This window comes from Zeugodacus cucurbitae, chromosome 6, assembly GCF_028554725.1.
Source record: "Zeugodacus cucurbitae isolate PBARC_wt_2022May chromosome 6, idZeuCucr1.2, whole genome shotgun sequence".
Classification (NCBI taxonomy): Eukaryota; Metazoa; Arthropoda; class Insecta; order Diptera; family Tephritidae; genus Zeugodacus; species Zeugodacus cucurbitae.
In genome coordinates, this window is record NC_071671.1 from 14,534,783 (window position 1) to 14,547,354 (window position 12,572).

A 12,572-nucleotide genomic window follows, 5' to 3' on the forward strand; every position below is an offset into this window, starting at 1 on the left:
ATTGTCTGTTTGTGTGGGAGAAGCGAGGTTTAGCTGTGGCTTCGATTGCGGCCTCAAATATAGTGTTTATTGCCGTTGCGCTTATTTCGTTTGTTTTCTAAACAATTTATTACTGTTTATTTTGTGGAAATTGATATCTGTTGCAATTTGAATTTGTTTAATTTTGTTTGAGGCTTTGACTTTTTGTATATCCAAGGACACTGGTGCTTTAGTGCTCCTGGTTGACTGTGAATAGAAAGGGAGTTATTAACGTATCAAAGTACGCCACTATTTTGGCTATATATAAATTTAACCCGAAGACCAGTCTAACCGGAATATAGTTCACTTTAATTTCTCAATCAATTATCGGTTTCATACATTGTCCTGAATTCTTATCTGCAATCAAACTTTGCCACTTACACATATACATTTCCCCATTTCTTCATTTCAATCTAGTCAATACTATTATCAGCAGATGCTACTTTTTCTTATCAAAATCGATTAATCTCATAACAGTCTAGAGGAGACCTGGATTAGGATAGTGAAGGCTGTCACTAACTAAATCTATTAAAGAAGCGAACCAAACTCTTTCAGTATCTCGTGAGTTGTTCTCACATAACTCGGCCTTCGTGAACGGAAATCACGTGAATTTATAACCGCCGAGGACTACCATATCTTACGTAGCTAAATCAATTGCTATCTCTGGGAAACCGGTTTATTGTTATGATCTGTCCTCTAAATGGAAGCAAAGTGATCTGAGGAATTAAAGAATGATCTTCATATCGAATAGTCAAACCTTCTCTACCTTTTTTAAACTATATATAGAATTCTATCAAAAATTCGCATATTAATATACATATGTATGTATGTACATAAATATTTTAATAAAACAATAAAGCCAATTACGGAATAATAAAATATGACTCTCAAGCCGCTCAAGGACAGTGACTGTGGCCAAAGCAGCTATCCAGAAGGAACGAGCTCTGCCATCCCCTGCTTTGGAGGGAGTCAGCAATGTACGCAGAAATGTATGGAGGCAAATCTCTCTATGTACATTATGTAAGTAAGTAATTGCTTTCGCAATGAAATATAGATTTTATAGCTTCTATTATAGTTGAACATTGTATAGTTGTTGTGTGGTTACAGGCAGTACTTGTGGCACTTGATATGGGCATGAATAAATTTATGAGGGCTATATGCATGGCAATACGCCCTCCAAAATGTGTTCGGCTTGTTAAATATGAGAGACTCCCTTTTAACTACTCACACATTATGTATATAATGAAGGCACTTGAAGTGAATCTCGTACGGCTGCTAATTTCGCTTTTGTGTACAAAGCTGATGAAGAGCTTTTCAGCAGGTGCACAACGGCAGACGAAGCCATTCCAGCCGCTGTGATTATAGCGGACACTGATTTTAGTAGCCTCAATAAATTCATGGAACGAAATTATACAAATGCAATCTAGGTTTGGTTAATTTAAGTTAGATTAGGTTTGAGGTTAATAATATTTAATATTTTTTTAAATCAGTATACTTAAATACACATTTTTTTTATTTTACACTTCCTCTTCTCATCCTTTGAAATTAAAGCATATTTCTGAAATTTTATTTTTGCTGTAAGATAGAACTTCTTCTTTTGGTTGGGAGCTGAACGCACGACTCACCGAGTAGTTGAACAAGCACAAACAAAAATACATCGCTTGAAATCAATAAAGCAATTAAGCAGTATAAAATAAAAGTAAAAAATGTAAATTTTCAGGGAATAATTTTTGATGAGTCCAGTGTACAAAAATATTGAGAGATATTTACAGAATAATCGAGAATATACATACATATGTTGGCAGAGTATAGTACCTATCAACATCAATTTTGATTGATGCACTCATATGGTGCATTAAGTAATTTATTCATGAAGCCACATTTTTACGGGACTCCTGTGGATATTATATTGGTATATATTTTATATATGTACTTGCCGCATAAAATACAAATAAAGAGTGATTAAACAAAATTTCCTACAGAAATATCAGCCAAAGTAAACATATTTTTTGACATTTAATACATATGAAGGAACAAAAAAATTTCCAAACCGCGGATTTTTGAGTGACTAAATTTTGGAGTTATCAAAGTTGAAATTTCTTAAATTTCCTCTAAAAACTACAACCCTATAAATTTACTTATACATACGCGTTTCTGCTATAGAAACATATCCGGAGTAAGACACATAAAGTGCTCCCACATCTGGTTATACGTCGTGGCCTGCTGCATACAATTTTGAATTTCCTCACTCATATACTATAACGGTATTGAATATTGCTACGAATTATTTAGCAGGCAGCGTTCAGGCTCGCTTATATGCCAAGCATGATGATATTTGTATTTATGTATGTGCATACAGATGTGTGTGGCATCCTTTTATTCCCATCCACCAGCTAATTTAATATGTGAGCATACAAGGATTGCGAGTAATTAACAATTTAACATTTCAACAATGCAATGCAGCGGTTGATTGCGCCACAGCTGGTGAAGGCGTTGAGGTTAGTTGCACTGCGAATGTGAGTTTGTTTTTTCGTTTTTAACGTGCCACCGCTCCTTAATGAAAATTGCATGCGTTGCGTTAGTTCGTTGAAATGACAAACGGAATGAATTCAAAAAATACAAAAAATAAATAAATAAAAATTTGTTCAAAAAGCACCATTAAAATGCAAGCGTATGCGAACGCACACTCGACCATGTGCAGTGAAAAAAAATTAAACATTTTCCAGTTGAATAGTTGTCGAGTGAGCTTGGCAGCTGGCAGCTGAGGCTTACCAACTTTCAACTGCAATTTAAATAAGCAAATTAATAATGTGTACAGATGTTATCTTTGTTAAACGAAAGGGAAATATATCACAGTGTACATCAGAATTACGAATATTCTTTTTATGATTACAATTACAGAAATTATACTTTATTCGATAACAGTAGATGTATCTTTCACGATTAATTATCCATTTAACACTTTTAAAATACAAATTCAATAAAATTTTCACGAGAAATTACACCATTTCTGAACGGTTTTGGTGGACATTTACTACCAACCACTTTTGGACACCAATTTCTGCTCAAAATGTTTAATAATTGCTGATACCTCTATAACATTATGGAGATAATTGAGAGTATTTGCTGATCCAATACCACACCTTCAGACTAAATCACTAAGTCATAGATCTATGGTAGTAAAAAGTATGATGATGATCCACGCAGATTTAACAATATATTTTTGGATTTATTTTGCAGAGCCTTTGCAAATTGAGTGACTTTAGCTCATGGAACTTTTATTAAAATATTTCATTACAACATCAAGACTGAAAGCGCTTTCATTTATATTATTAACTTCCCCTAGGTAAAACAGGTGCAAAATAGAGCACACACACAACCACTCGCTTCCACTCACATATAATTTAATATTTAGGGCATACGAATCAAGAATATACACATGTATGTAAAAAGGACGTGATGAAAAACGAAAAAAAATAAGAGAAACAGGTAAGTTTAAACAATTTGTCGCGATTTTCCGAATGTGTATTTATTTCATCAAGAGGTACACACCGGTAAAGTTGCATGCATACAAATCAAAGTGGAATAAACTGCATTTACGCGTTGGAACTGTACACAAGTGCACCCCTTCGTCAAGTTCCCAATGTGTTTGTCCTGTATTTGTGTCCCACTTTTGTGCAAACTCCTATATTCTCTTTGAATATGCGTGCACATATGGCCCGATTTTTTGTTGTTGGTTGATGACATTTGGTTCAATTGTTTTGTGTTTGCTCATATCAATATTTGGGTGACTGCGCTCGCAACGGTTCACAGCGCTGACAGCACAATGGTAACGTTTCGATTCGATTTTCTTTGTTTGATGTTTCAGAAAGCCTCGAGCTTTTTTAATCGAATCATTTTGTTGTTTCTCCGTTATATTATTATTATTATTTGTATTGCCTGAAATTTGTTGCTTTTGTGTAGAGCTACTTCCAACTTTTGACAATAACTACGAATAAAGGTTCTAACTTACATTGAAAATTTTATAAAAAAAATGTCTCTAGAAAAATTCTAAATCTAATTTTTTATGTCAATAACGCCAGCGAAACACCATAAAAATGGGGTACTCTCGTTTATAATGCACCAACAACCAATTTCACAACACATGCATAATAATTGTAATAGTAGGAAAAGTACAAAAAGGTATCCAAGCGACGGAGGTTAGTGTTACTGAAAAAAAGTCTGTGCACTCAAAGATTATCGCATCCAGACAGCGCTTACCGTAGAGATGCACTCACATCTCGCAACAAAACAAGCAGCTAAAAGGAATGCTTTATATTTTTTCGTGCTCCACTTGTTGAAAACCGCCGACTAGATAAAGACTCAGACTACGTTGAAACATGGCGAAAAACTGCTCTTATAGCTTTATTTTACTGAAACAAACGTCACTATAACCCAAAGAAAACAAAAAAGTACACGTGTGTGTGTTTTAGAAAAGGTTAAAAATAAATAAATAGATTAACATGACAGTCGACAAATTTCAACGAAGCGGCAAATGATAGTAAAACCACTTGGAATGAAGAGTTAAATTGATGGGACCAACAAACGACAATTGATAAAAGGATGCTCACGTATGGAAGCCGACGCTTTGTATGTCTATGCAGTAGGGGAAAATTGTCCCTTTAAGGTAACGTGGAGTGCCTATAAATTATGCAAATGACGAAAAGGGTATTCTAAAGAAACTAACAAAGGCACTTTTGTAGGCAGAGAAGCATACTTGAGGGCGCACAACGGCGAATATAAATTAAATTGCGCAACTAATTTGATAAACTATCCATAACCTTACCTATTTGGGGAGAGAAAATTTAATCTGGAGCTTATTTCTTCGTTACATACATATTTACATATAATAACCGTTCATTAAACAAATACCGTTTCTCAGAGGCAACTAAGGTTTTTAGTATAAAATGTCTTAAGAGATGTTAAAACCTATTATACAAATTAACAGGGTTGTTAATATTTTTTTTTAATATCTAAAATATTCAACAGTTGGCCTCAAAGACTGCAATATACATTTTTCAACAAAAAATAAAATAATAAAATTAGTATTTGTAACAGAGCACAGATATACATAAATATAGCATAAAGCTTTTGAATTTCATTTGTTTGCAGCTTTAAAATGTGTGCAAAAATAATTTACTTTGAAGTTTTGAAATTTTTCAAATTATTAGTTTCATTTCAAAATAAAATTTAGTTCAAATTACAAAATTGGTTTGTTTAATTTCAAAGAGATCCATTTGTCTTTAATATCTAATTAATAATTCAACATAAATTGCCTTGTATTTAAATTCCTTGTTTGCTTAAGCCAACGGTCAAATTGCAATTAGCTCCATTATTTATTTTGAAGTTCTCAAATTTTAAGCACAAGTAAATAAGGCAATCGGTCTGGCATATTGATAATGAATATTGAGTATAATAGGTGTATATTACTGAAAATAATTATTCGCATGTGTCTACATGTTTTAAACAGCACTAACGGTAACAGCTACAGATATAATTCAATATTTATATATTAATCATATATTAATCACTCAAGCATTGTTGTTTAAATTTATTTCTGTGACTCAACACACGCATATTCCGATACAAGTACTGAGGATCATACTTTGCTCGACTTTTTCCCAAATTGGTTGTACAAGTTCTACGCTATTTCTGGTGGATGATACGTTTTTATAATAAATATTTATTGGGAGAAGTATATTAATCCCCATAAACCGAGAACTCCGGTTCGGAGTCTAATAAATTCACTGTCAGACATATAAAGTAATATGTTCGTTCATCGAGAGAGAGGTCATTTCTGCTGAATTCTGCTTGAAGAAGTAATTTTTTTAAGGGGAAATTGTCATTGATTATTGTATTGCAATATTTTACTAACCTTATGTTATACCTTTTTTTATTATTTATTGCTAGTCTCCTAATGGCCTAGTTTGTAGCTCCACGCGACCATTGTTGTCAGTATTCCAGCAAATGAGTGTGGCATGTGTCAACAACAGCTACATCGCCGTCAATAGGCGCCAATAAAAGGGCAATCATGCTTATCAGTCGCAGACACAGATGGATGCGTTAATTTGACTTGAATGCCGCGACAAATGAGCAACACATTGCCGATTTTAGTACTAAATTTTATTGACAATGAGCAAAGCAGTTGTGCTTTGTGCCTACGCCATTTCTTTTACCCGCTCATCATCGCAAAAGACTCGATGGTGCTTCTGTGCGCGCTTCAAAATTGTAATAAAAATTCGCTATGTGTACATCAAAAGATAATAACTTCGTCACAAGCGAGTGCATATTGGCTTCTACAAAAACAAAAACCTGCAAAAACTCACAGCACGTTGAATTATTCATATAGATAAGAGGAAAGAGAGACATTGATGGGAAGCTGCCCCTAACAGGGCATGCGTGGCGGGAGGACTGCCTGTGGTCTTCCGCGCATTGGCAATTGCCACCAATCAATAACAACAGTCCGACAGCTAAGCTTCAGACAAAATTGTCCCTCTTCCTGCCGACGCAGCTGGTGAAACTCGCGTATCCGTATTAATGATGGGCCATTTGTGTTGCCCTGCTCGTTTATCCATATTATTATATTTATTTCGATTACCTTTGCGACTTCTTCCAATATAGAAGTCATCATATTATGCATCCAATTAAAAAAAATGTTTTTGTTGTACGAGGTCATTACTTTTTTTTTTGAGAGTTTATGAACTGTTGCTTTGTAATTATCTTAAAAGAACATCTTTTTGTTTGAACTCTGCTCTGTTTCTCCTCTTGTCGTATGGGATATCATAATAATAATTTTTCCAAACCCAAAATATTGAGCTCAACAAGTAATGAAGCTTCAGAGAGGTCAAGCGTATAAAATAATGGATGAATGGAATAGAGCCTCGAAGGAAACATACGAAACAAAATGTAAAGGAATACGAAAAGTATTGGACAATAAAAGAAGAAACAGATGTAGAGAATCTGAAAGACTGCTATTAATTTGAAGATCGAAAAAATAACCATCGCTATCGTCTTTAAAATCATTCAAAATAATTTGCATACTTTCCATTCACTAACGGACTAGCCGGAAAAATCTCGGTGACACATTCGCCTTGTTTAATAACCATCCTTTTTCAAACGAGCTCTAGTTTTATAGAACTAAGATCACTTAAATTAAGATTCGATTATTAGATTAAGTAGCGTGAGTAATTATTATTAGTGATACCTATTGAACCTTAACACGAACTCATGCTTTTCCTCCTTAACACCTTTATTATTTGAGCGTCCAACTTATTTCATAATAATTTTTACTTTGTCCTCATTAATCACTCCTAATGTTTTCACTACCTATGAGAGTATCTGCTTCAACATGTTTAAAATTCCTTTCGTTTTTAATTGATGTAAAAAATTGGCTTTCAACAAACAAACTGATTGGACCTTATCAGTGTGGCTTTAGACCTGGAAAATCAACAACTGACCAGATATTCACCATGCGCCAAATCTTGGAGAAGACCCGTGAAAAAAGGATCGACACACACCATCTATTTGTCGACTTTAAAGCTGCTTTCGATAGCACGAAAAGGAGCTGCCTTTATGCCGCGATGTCTGAATTTGGTATCCCCGCAAAACTAATACGGCTGTGTAAGTTGACGTTGAGCAACACCAAAAGCTCCGTCAGGATCGGGAAGGACCTCTCCGAGCCGTTCGATACCAAACGAGGTTTCAGACAAGGTGACTCACTATCGTGCGACTTCTTTAACTTGATGCTGAAGAAAATTATAAGAGCTGCAGAGCTAAATAGAGAAGGTACAATCTTCTACAAGAGTGTACAGCTACTGGCGTACGCCGATGATATCGATATCATTGGAAACAACACCCGCGCCGTTAGTTCTGCTTTTTCCCGCCTGGATAAGGAAGCGAAGCGAATGGGTCAGGTGGTGAACGAGGACAAGACGAAATATCTCCTGTCATCAAACAAAAAGTCAGCGCATTCGCGTCTTGACTCCCACGTCACTGTTGACAGTCATAACTTTGAAGTTGTAGATAATTTCGTATACCTAGGAACCAACATTAACACCGATAATAATGTCAGCCTTCAAATCCAACGCAGAATCACTCTTGCCAACAGGTTCTACTATGGACTGAGTAGGCAATTGAAAAGTAAAGTCCTCTCTCGACGAACAAAAACTAAACTCTACAAGTCCCTCATCATTCCCGTCCTACTTTATGGTGCAGAAGCGTGGACGGTGTCAACATCCGATGAGACGGCACTAGGAGTTTTCGAGAGAAAGGTTTTGCGGAAGATTTACGGTCCCTTAAACATTGGCAACGGCGAATACCGCAGAAGATGGAATGATGAGCTGTATGTGTTGTTCGACAACATAGACATAGTCCAGCGAATAAAAAGACAGCGGCTACGCTGGCTGGGTCATGTTGTTCGAATGGATGAAAGTGCCCCAGCTCTGAAAGTTTTCGATGCAGTACCCGCTGGTGGAAGCCGAGGAAGAGGGAGACCTCCACTCCGGTGGAAGGACCAGGTATTACCAATTGGCGCCAAACCGCCAAAAGGAGAGATGCGCACTGTTGTGGACTCGGCTATAACCGCGTAAGCGGTTTCTACGTCAGTTAAGAAGAAGAAGAAGTATGTAAAAAATAATTTTTCATCGGAAGTTTTTAAATTAATTGTATAAAGAGTGTCCAAGATCTTCTAAGTAGTACAGACCTTACATTATTATTGTCAAATATCAGACTTATATATATATATATTTGGCGTAGGAACCGCTTTAAGCGATTATAGCCGAATCCACCAGAGCGCGCCACTCATTCCCTTCTTTTTGCTTTTTGGCGCCAACTGGAAACACCAAGTGAAGCCAGGTCACTTTGCACTTGGTCTTTCCACCGGAGTGGAGGTCGTCCTCTTCCGCGGCTTCCTCCAGCGGGTACTGCATCGAATACTTTCAGAGCTGGAGTGTTTTCTTCATCCGTACAACATGACCTAGCCAGCGTAGCCGCTGTCTTTTTATTCGCTGGACTATGTCAATGTCGTCGTATAAATCGTACAGCTCATCGTTCCATCGTCTGCGGTATTCGCCGTTGCCAATGTTTAGAGGACCATAAATCTTGCGCAAAACCTTTCTCTCGAAAACCCCAAGAGTCGTCTCATCGGATGTTGTCAACGTCCACGCTTCAGCGCCATACATCAGGACGGGAATAATGAGCGACTTATAGAGTTTGATTTTGGTTCGTCGAGAGAGGACTTTACTTTTCAATTGCCTACTCAGTCCAAAGTAGCACCTGTTGGCAAGAGTGATTCTGCGTTGGATTTCAAGGCTGACATTGTTGGTGTTGTTAATGCTGGTTCCCAGATAAACGAAATTATCTACAACTTCAAAGTTATGACTGTCAACAGTGACGTGGGAGCCAAGACGCGAGTGCGCTGACTGTTTGTTTGATGACAGGAGATATTTCGTCTTGTCCTCATTCACCACCAGACCCATACGCTTCGCTTCTTTATCTAGTCTGGAAAATGCAGAACAAACGGCGCGGTTGTTGCTTCCGATGATATCAATGTCATCGGCATACGCCAGGAGCTGTACACTCTTGTAGAAGATTGTACCCTCTCTATTTAGTTCTGCAGCTCGTATTATTTTTTCCAGCAATAGATTGAAGAAGTCGCACGATAGTGAGTCACCCTGTCTGAAGCCTCGTTTGGTATCGAACGGCTCGGAGAGGTCCTTCCCGATTCTGACGGAGCTTTTGGTGTTGCTCAACGTCAGCTTACATAGCCGTATTAGTTTTGCAGGGATACCAAATTCAGACATCGCGGCATAAAGGCAGCTCCCTTTCGTGCTATCGAAGGCAGCTTTAAAATCGATAAAAAGATGGTGAGTATCGATTCTTCTCTCTCGGGTCTTTTCCAAGATTTGGCGCATGGTGAATATCTGGTCCATTGTGGATTTTCCAGGTCTAAAGCCACACTGATAAGGTCCAATCAGTTTGTTGACGGTGGGCTTTAGTCTTTCACACAATACGCTCGACAAAACCTTATATGCGATATTGAGGAGACTTATACCACGGTAGTTGGCGCAGATTGTGGGGTCTCCCTTCTTATGGATTGGGCAGAGCACACTAAGATTCGAATCGTCAGGCATGCTTTCTTCCGACCATATTCTACAAAGAAGCTGATGCATGCACCTTATCAGTTCTTCGCCGCCGTATTTGAATAGCTCGGCCGGTAATCCATCGGCCCCCGCCGCTTTGTTGTTCTTCAAGCGGGTAATTGCTATTCGAATTTCTTCATGGTCGGGTAATGGAACATCTATTCCATTGTCATCGATTGGGGAATCGGGTTCGCCATCTCCTGGTGTTGTACTTTCACTGCCGATGAGCAGGTCGGAGAAGTGTTCCCTCCATAATCCCAGTGTGCTCTGGACATCCGTTACCAGATTACCTTCTCGGTCCCTACATGATAATGCTCCGGTCTTGAAACCTTCTGTTAATCGCCTCATCTTTTCATAAAATTTTCGAGCATTACCCATGTCGGCCAGCTTTTTAAGCTTTTCATACTCAAACATTTCGGCCTCTTTCTGTTTACGTCTGCAAATGCGTCTCGCTTCCCTCTTCAGTTCTCGATATCTATCCCACCCCGAACGTGTTGTGGTCGATCGCAACGTTGCGAGGTAGGCAGTCTGTTTTCTCTCCGCTGCGGAACGACAATTCTCATCGTACCAACTGGTTTTTTGGCGTTGCCGGAGACCAATTGTTTCGGCTGCAGCGGTATGCAATGAGTTTGAGATGCCGTTCCACAGCTCAATTATATATCGAGATGCTGATGAGTGCTCTCAGAGAACAGGAGTGCAAGTCGAGTAGAAAATCGTTCGGCTGTCGGTTGTGATTGCAGCTTTTCGACGTCGAACCTTCCTTGTGTTTGTTGACGGGCGTACTTTGCTGCACAGAGGCGAGTGCGTATCTTTGCTGCTACTAGATAATGGTCCGAGTCAATGTTTGGTCCTCGGAGCGTACGCACGTCTAAAACACTGGAGACATGTCTTCCGTCTATCACAACGTGATCGATTTGATTGCGCGTGTTTCGATCAGGGGACAGCCACGTTGCTTGATGAATTTTTTTATGCTGGAATCTGGTACTACAGACAACCATATTTCGGGCCCCAGCGAAGTCGATCAGCCTCAGGCCGTTTGGCGATGTTTCGTCATGGAGGCTGATTTTTCCGACTGTTGTGCCAAAGACACCTTCTTTACCCACCCTGGCGTTAAAATCGCCAAGCACGATTTTGACATCATGGCGGGGGCAGCGCTCATAGGTGCGTTCTAGGCGCTCATAGAAAGCATCTTTGGTCACATCGTCCTTCTCTTCCGTTGGGGCATGGGGGCAAATCAGCGATATGTTGAAGAACCTCGCTTTGATGCGGATTGTGGCAAGACGTTCATCCACCGGGGTGAATGCCAGGACTCGGCGTAGTCGTAGTCTCTCTCCCACCACAAATCCAACACCGAATTTGCGCTCCTTTATATGGCCGCTGTAGTAGATGTCACAAGGACCCACCTTCTTCCGTCCTTGTCCCGTCCATCGCACTTCTTGGACGGCGGTGATGTCAGCCTTTAGTTGTATGAGGACATCAACCAGCTGGGCAGAGGCACCTTCCCAATTAAGAGTCCGGACATTCCAGGTGCATGCCCTCAAATCATGATCCTTAGTACATTTGCAGGGGTCGTCATCAAAAGGGGGGTTTCTCATCCGAGGCTCGGTGTTTGTTTTCATTGGGGAGATTTTTTTTTATGTGGTGGGTCCCAAGCCCTACGCACAACCGCACAAGCGGGCTTCGCCTTCTCACTTTAGCTCGCCTCCAAACGGATGTCTGTTAGCTACCCAGGGGATACTTGGTCTAAAACCAGAAGTCGTGAGCTGCTTGAGTCATATGCAAAAGAATCGTTCCTGACCACTCCCAAGTGAATGGCAATCAGAAACTTTCCTCACTTGGGTGAACTTCTACATATGACCCTATCCCCCATCAGAAACTTTCCTCACTTGGGTGAACTTCTACATATGGCCCCATCCCCCGATGGGGGTCTAAGTCTACATATCAGACTTAGAACAATATAATTATCATCGGTACATTTCCGCATCGCCTCTAAGCTGAAACATCGCCACATTTTCCTAGTGGGAGGAAACATTATGAACATACTCATTACGCTCGGATTGGTATTAAAGCGTGATGTGTGCATTGTAAGCGCGACAATTCAAGGAATTGTTGAAATTCTGTAGACAATCAGTGAATCTACACAGCTAGCCGACAGACAAGCAGACAAACAAGCAAATAAGCTGAAGTTACAGCAGCAACCAACTAAGCAAACAGCGAACTTGCAACAGACAACACATAGCAATGACAAAAACAACAAAAGCAAATAGTCAGCAACTGCTACTGAGCATCGCAATGCGCAAACAAATCGAATAAATCGTTCTGCGCTACAAATATTCGCTGATTCTTAAGCTTGGGAGCGGAACTGCAGGGCATTGG